The sequence below is a fragment of the Prosopis cineraria genome, unplaced genomic scaffold (assembly GCF_029017545.1).
Source record: "Prosopis cineraria cultivar Desert tree isolate PC_DT_omini unplaced genomic scaffold, ASM2901754v1 PC4, whole genome shotgun sequence".
NCBI classification, from domain to species: Eukaryota; Viridiplantae; Streptophyta; class Magnoliopsida; order Fabales; family Fabaceae; genus Prosopis; species Prosopis cineraria.
Genome location: NW_026555335.1, coordinates 15468019 through 15474821, shown reverse-complemented (window position 1 = coordinate 15474821; position 6803 = coordinate 15468019). Strand labels below are relative to the sequence as shown.

The following is a 6803-nucleotide window of genomic DNA, read 5'->3' as shown; positions in this document are numbered from 1 at the left end:
CTCTATTTCATTTGTCATTATTTTTTTCTTAAATTATAGGAACATTACTTATTTAATTTTATGATTTGACATCATATTATTCTTGTCATTTTTTTACTTTTTTTTATTATCTACTCTCTTCATTTCAAAATACTTGTCTTCTCAAGTTATACATATTAAAATCTAGGGGGTTAAGGGGTAAAAATGTTCAAAAAGCTTTCTAAAAGGAGCACCAGATATCTTTACCTTTTAAAAGGAGTAATGTCGCCCCAGCTCTTTCAAAAAGAGAGCAATGCCACCCCACCATTAACTTGAACTAACCTTTAACTATTAAATACTTTAAACAACAAATTAACGCATGTCACCAGTTTCTCCTTCTTTAAGGCTTTCATAGTCCACCTTTTGGTTCTTTGTCTTCATTGACTTAGAGTACAGTGAGGAGAAGCACTTTCCATCCCATTTTTGAATCTATGTATCATCCTTCTCTTATTTCTCTTTTCTTTTCTTATTACATGCTTTTAGGAATCTCGACTATAGTTTCCATCTATAGCCATATGGAATGAGGATCTAACCTAAATCTTAACTCTACTAATATATTTCCATCCTATTTCTACTTTGAGGCTGGAAACAAGGGCACAACCTCTTTCTCTATGGTAGACACCACCAAGTTCATATTTGAGAAGGAGGATAAGATCAAACCATTCTTTGAGATTGTTAATTACTAAGGAATCTAAAGGATGAGAACCAAGATCAAGTGAAATAGATGTGGCTGTTTGGTTGGTTATGTCTACGATGATAGCTCTCCTCTTATTGATAGGCTTGTCTTATTTCAAATAGGTCATAGCAAAGTGATTCTAAGAGCCCCTATATTATGTTTTAAGACCAAAGCCCTTCGAATCACATCTCAAACAGGACTCTCGCATTGTTTTTCTTTTGTACAGATTCACCATCTTCTTCTTCCTGCCCTTTGCTATTTATTTTCTTACTGATTATATATTGTTTATATTAGTTTGTGGATTTCCTGGAAGTGGTTTTTGGTTTCTATAGATATGTGCTTTTAATAATTTAATCTAGATTTGAGTTTATTGTTTTTTACATATTGGTTTTCAATTTGTGCTTAATCAGTTATTCCTCAGTAGCTCTAATAATAGCAAGGGTATGGCTTATTCTAGTTGAAGATTTGGCTGTTCTACATACCATCAAATTTTCCAAATTCTAGCTTATCTAATTCTAGTCGATTTGTACTCAATGCATTTGCCTGAGTCTCCTAATATTGGTTTTCAAGAAGGAAGACGAAATAGAACAGCTCAAGGGAGGTAGACAACTGTCAATTTGTTGGTTAAATCAAGGGACTTAATAGTTAAAGGTTAGTCTAAGTTAACAGTGGGAGTGACATTGCTCCCTTTTTGAAAGTTGAGATGTGATATTGCTTCTTTTAAAAAGTAAGGATACCTAGTACTCCTTTCAAGAAACTTTTGGGACATTTTTTTCTCTTAACTCTTACAATTTTTATTGGTTATTCCTAAATAACTATGAAAAGATTGTTGAATGTTGTGATAATATTGTTGAATTTTGGGATATTACACATTTGGGCCTGACAAAATAATCAACTAAGGGACACACTCCCATAAGGGCCAAATACACTTTAAACAACAAAATTCAATGTTTAAGACTGCAAGCAAGTGATAATCATAAATAAATCCCTTGTTGGAAAGCGTAATTTGATACAATACAAAACTAGAGACATTACAAATCAACTATCTCTAGCTTTGGAGGTTTCCCTTTACTCCTATTCAAATAATCTCTTGTAAGTTAATCTACATGGTGAGATAAAAATCCCAATGACTAGTGAACAAAAATTCAATCATATACATGGGATACAATTCATGAGCATGCAAAGTGGGCACATTCAAAATCATTACATGAAAACACTCAAGCATGCAATGGAAACAAGTTAAGTTGTGAATGATCATTACTAGTATGAATAGGACTAGCCCAAGCTCTGCAATTGTGAGGAATCACTTGGCCAAAGGTTCTCACATTCACACTCATACCATGGATTTCCCTTTTCTCAAATCTTAGGATTGTCATATGCCTAATCCATATTGTTTCCTGTAGGAATAAGATGTTATGAATTCATAAATTAAGTTTGATTTGATTAAATTTTTGGCGCAGGCCAAGTGGTGTGAAATTAATAGGTAGAGGAAAATGGAGAAGAGGAAGAAAAGAAAAGAAAATGATCTAGAGAAAAAAGAAAGGAGAGAGAGAAAGAAGGAGAGGGAGGCCAAAATTCTTAGAAAATCTATTTAATAATAATCAAAAGCTACATGGATATGAAAAATCTAACTATATTTATAAAGTCCCAAAATTAATAAAATAATCAATCTAAATCTAAATCCTAAATCAAATTTAAAAAGATGTTGATTGAGTGCTAATATCCTATTTTATTGATTATAAATAAATATAAGATAACAATAAAATAAAATAATAAATCTAATACTAATAAATAAAATTCTCATTCAAATATTGTTAATGGATAATCCTAGTATCATAAACAAACTATAATTATTCTAATTACTCATTATCTCATATTTCATCACAAAGTTTGTAGGGAGGGATTATAAGAAGTCATATACGTTTTGAAAGGGTGTAAAAAGACAATATAATGAGGTTCATAGCTTGATATATCCAAATTATTCGTTGGAATTAACTCTAAGAATCCCCAACAACCATAAAGGCAGGGTAAAATGATAAAAAAGTTGAAGTTCTTAAAAAATGCTAATTTACTTGCTTCATATCGTTAAACGACAAATTGTATGTGGTCATAGTCTTAATTTTTATAATACCAATATGCTTTAAATCATTAGTGGCTTAGTATGTGGTCGATATATAGATATCTAAATGGTTATCGTTTATTCCCCCCCCCCCCCCTAAATTTTAGCTAACCAAATATACTGATGAATATGAGGGGAAGTATCTAGGCGGAAATAGACAACTTTATATATAATCAAATGTCACAATTGGGAGAGTAAAATATGTTTAAGCAATATGGCCACACACACAGACTTTAAAAAGGCCAAACATGAAAGAGACGTAGCAAAATATTACAAAAACTTTATGATAAATTGCAGAGAGTTGTACACTTCACAAGACTTGGTTATTAATGTTGATATTTACAATATTCCTACCAACGCGCGCACACGAAATTTTCTCGAACAAAGTGACTTGAAACTTAATCTTTTGTTGCCACCTGTGTTTCCGTACGAGTTTGGTTTTTGATTAAATTATTATTTATCAATTTTATTATATACATAAGTGTCCTTCTGAAATCATAAAGAACTTAAATTTTCTTCTTCGTTTTATCTCAATCATCAAAAGGATTTGTTTATAGTTGAAGCTCCCATCAGCTACTGGTTACAGCTAGATCTACATTGCTTCTTTGAATGTCTCTTCAGTCTTGCTTCTTTGAATGTCTCTTCAGTCGAACATGAGAGTTAATCTTTGATAATAAAAAGAGGCCATATATGTATATATAATAATGTTTTCAATCATATATAATTTATTATTCAAAAATAATTAATATTTGTACTTGAAGCAAAAAAAAAATATTTGTATTATTTGTACTTGAACCAATGGGGGTGTGGTTTTCAAGTTGATGAGTTCTGGACCGTCTAGATTTAAAATTTATATTTATATTTATTAAAATAAAAATTTATGAGAATTATAAAAATTTTAATAAATTCATTTTATCATTAATTTAGGAAGTCCAAATAATTTAAATTATTTAAATTTAATATTAAATTTTTATAATTTTATAAATTGACTATGCAAGTTTACTCTAAGACAATTCAGATTTAAATTTTTTAACTTGCAACATTTTTTTAAAAAAATATTTTTTTGAAAGCACTAGTTAAGAGATTATATATACTCCCTCCATTAAAAAATATAAAGCATTTTGTAGAGAGTTTGATGTTAAAAAATATAAATGATTTTTAATCTTTGAGGTGTAATCATTATTTTTTTTCAAAAGTACCCTATCGATAAATAACTTTATATTTATAGTCAATTGTTTTAATAGAGGTAAATATCAAGAGTTAAGGTTAGTTTGAAAGTAGGTAACTACTTTATTGGGGATGAGATTCAGTTAAAAATACCTTATATTTTTTAACAAAGAAAATATATATATTTTTTAATATTGTATTTATTAAAATAAAAATGTTGAAACATTATAAAATAATTTAATATTAAATGTAGATTAAGTGGTGATATGTATTGTCTATATGAATGATGATCAAATTTATTAAAAATTTATTTTTAATAAATATAAAATATAAAGATTAAATAAAAACTTTAAATTTGGAGATCTAATCACCCTTGATGAGCCCAAAGTGCTTATTGTTGTAATAAGATTTGAAATTGAGAGTTGACTTCTTTTCATTTTTTTTTCCACTTTTCATCTTAAACATTAAATCTCAACCATTCAAAAATGAATATAATAATTGAGATGAGAAATGGAGAGAAAATGAGGAGAGAAAAAATGAAGAGAAGCCAACCCCATTAAACTGTGGCTGGGTAGCCAATTCTAGAGTCCAACTAGTCTAAAAAAATAAACAAATCCTTTTGATGTGTGAAGTAAAATAAAGAATAAAATATATAATTAAATTGGTAAATAATAAAAAAAATTAATTATTTAATTATTTTAATTTTAACTCGATCATGATTTAATTTTTAAAGTTTAATTAACTCAATGCATCAATTTTTTAAGTTTGGCTCACTTATAACTTAGTTTCTATATTTTCAAAAAAATTTAATCATTTGTAACTTATCCTATGTGGCAGTGATGTAGCTAGTAGAGTTGGGGTTTACCAATTTGTCATCCTTATCAATGCCACATGATTCCACGTTATTAAAAATGTGCCGAGTCAATATATTTTTGTGGTTAAATGCACCTATCAGGAGAAAACTTGCAAAGACTTGATTGTCACCACAGTCTTCTCTCTCATTGGCTGTGCGTTAGTCTCGCTAAACTCGGTATGTACAAAGCAAATGAAGACTACAATATGATCGGGTGTGTTTATTAAAATAGTTAACAAAGCATTTTTATTCTTCAACTATTTATTTAGGAATACTTAGTATCATAAACTTTTATATGGTAGAATTTTTTTTTAATCTTTAAAAATGGTGCATTGAATACCTTATTGTTAAAAAAAGTTAACTTAAATATTACAGAAAAAACCTCAAAAATTATAGAAAATAACCATAAAATTACACGTATATGCTATATAAGAAAATTAATATCAATTAACTCTCCTAATTTACATTAAATGATATGATACAAATATTATTTCATACCCGCATACATACTCTAAACTGTCATGACAACTTTTTTGGTCTAATTTCCGACGTGCGGCATTTTCACATCGAAAGTTCAATTGAAGTGATTCAAATATCCACATGAAGCTTATTCAATAACCAAGTTAAATGACATGAGTTTCGTTATGATCTAAGATCGTAAATCAATCTTAGACACTTGGATGCAAAAAAGTCATATTGTAAAACAAACTTGATACATCCAAGTGCTCAAATCACAAACTCTTATAACATTAGCCCATCTTGGAGTTTGAACCAAGATCAATAGACTAATATTCGATTGAAGAGACAATCAAACACAACATATAGTGTAAAACACAAGATTTGACCACTTCGGTCCTTGGGTTGCCATACGGGACTAATTACCACATAGTCACAATCACTCATCACGTGGCCAAATCATCACCATGCTCCATACCTAAATATTACCACATACATTTGTATCATGTTTTTCAACCTAATTTTATGATATCACCACACACATTCTCATTAGGTGTAAACACTCTAAATTAAAACTAAATAACTATGATTTCACATATCAAACATTTTTACAATGTTATTGCACTTAAACTGGTATTTTAAGCTATCACCACTTAATTCATCACATATACAAGTTTAGGCTAAAATACAATGTACTTGTAATATCATACAACTACACTGCACTACAACGGAATAAGCTAAATATAACGTCTTATATTTGACGGTTATAAGTATAAAACGACAAATAAAAAAGGCACAAAACTGCCAAATACTTGATGGTTGTTTCAAAATAACTATCAAGTATTCAGTATATATTTGATGGTTATATTGACGTAACCATCAAATATATCTATATCCTAGATTTGATTTTTTTATAAATATATTTGACGTTTGTTTGCTAATAACTGTCAAGTATATTTTGGTATACTTGATGGTTATTTGTAAACAAGCATCAAATATATGATTTAAATGGAAAAATAAAAAAAATTAATTACTTGACGCTTGTTTATTAATAACCATCAAGTATATCTATATTTTATTTGACAATTATTTAATCACAAGCGTCAAGTAAGGAATACTTGAAGGTTATTACGAAATAACCATCAAGTATTTCCTTTTAAATTTACGCTCCAGAACTTTTCATTTCACATTTTTGCAACTTGAATGTTTTTGAAAACACACTCAGAGTGCTCGAAAATCATTTTCCGTCACTAAAACTGCCCAAAAAACATAGATTTAGAGTCAATTCTTCTTGGATTTTGCTCATGGGTTCCATTTTTTGGGGTTCGTGCGTTGTTCGTTCATCCAAGTTTTCATTTTAGGCGTTTTGGGTTCGTTCTCCGTCTTCCATATGTAAGTTTAACTTCTCCTTTCTCGTTTTTGGATTTAGTATTTAGGGTAAATCTGACTTCAAATTTCCCTACTTGCTTTTCAACAGTGCAAAACATGAGTTGTCTTCTCTCCTCCTTCCCCTG

General features: G+C 29.2%; 1 pseudogene; it reads left to right on the top strand.

Annotated features, from left to right (window-relative positions):
- The first annotated feature begins 491 nt into the window (after positions 1–491).
- LOC129308876 (uncharacterized) lies at positions 492–968 on the top strand (annotated as a pseudogene).
- The last annotated feature ends 5835 nt before the right edge of the window (positions 969–6803 follow it).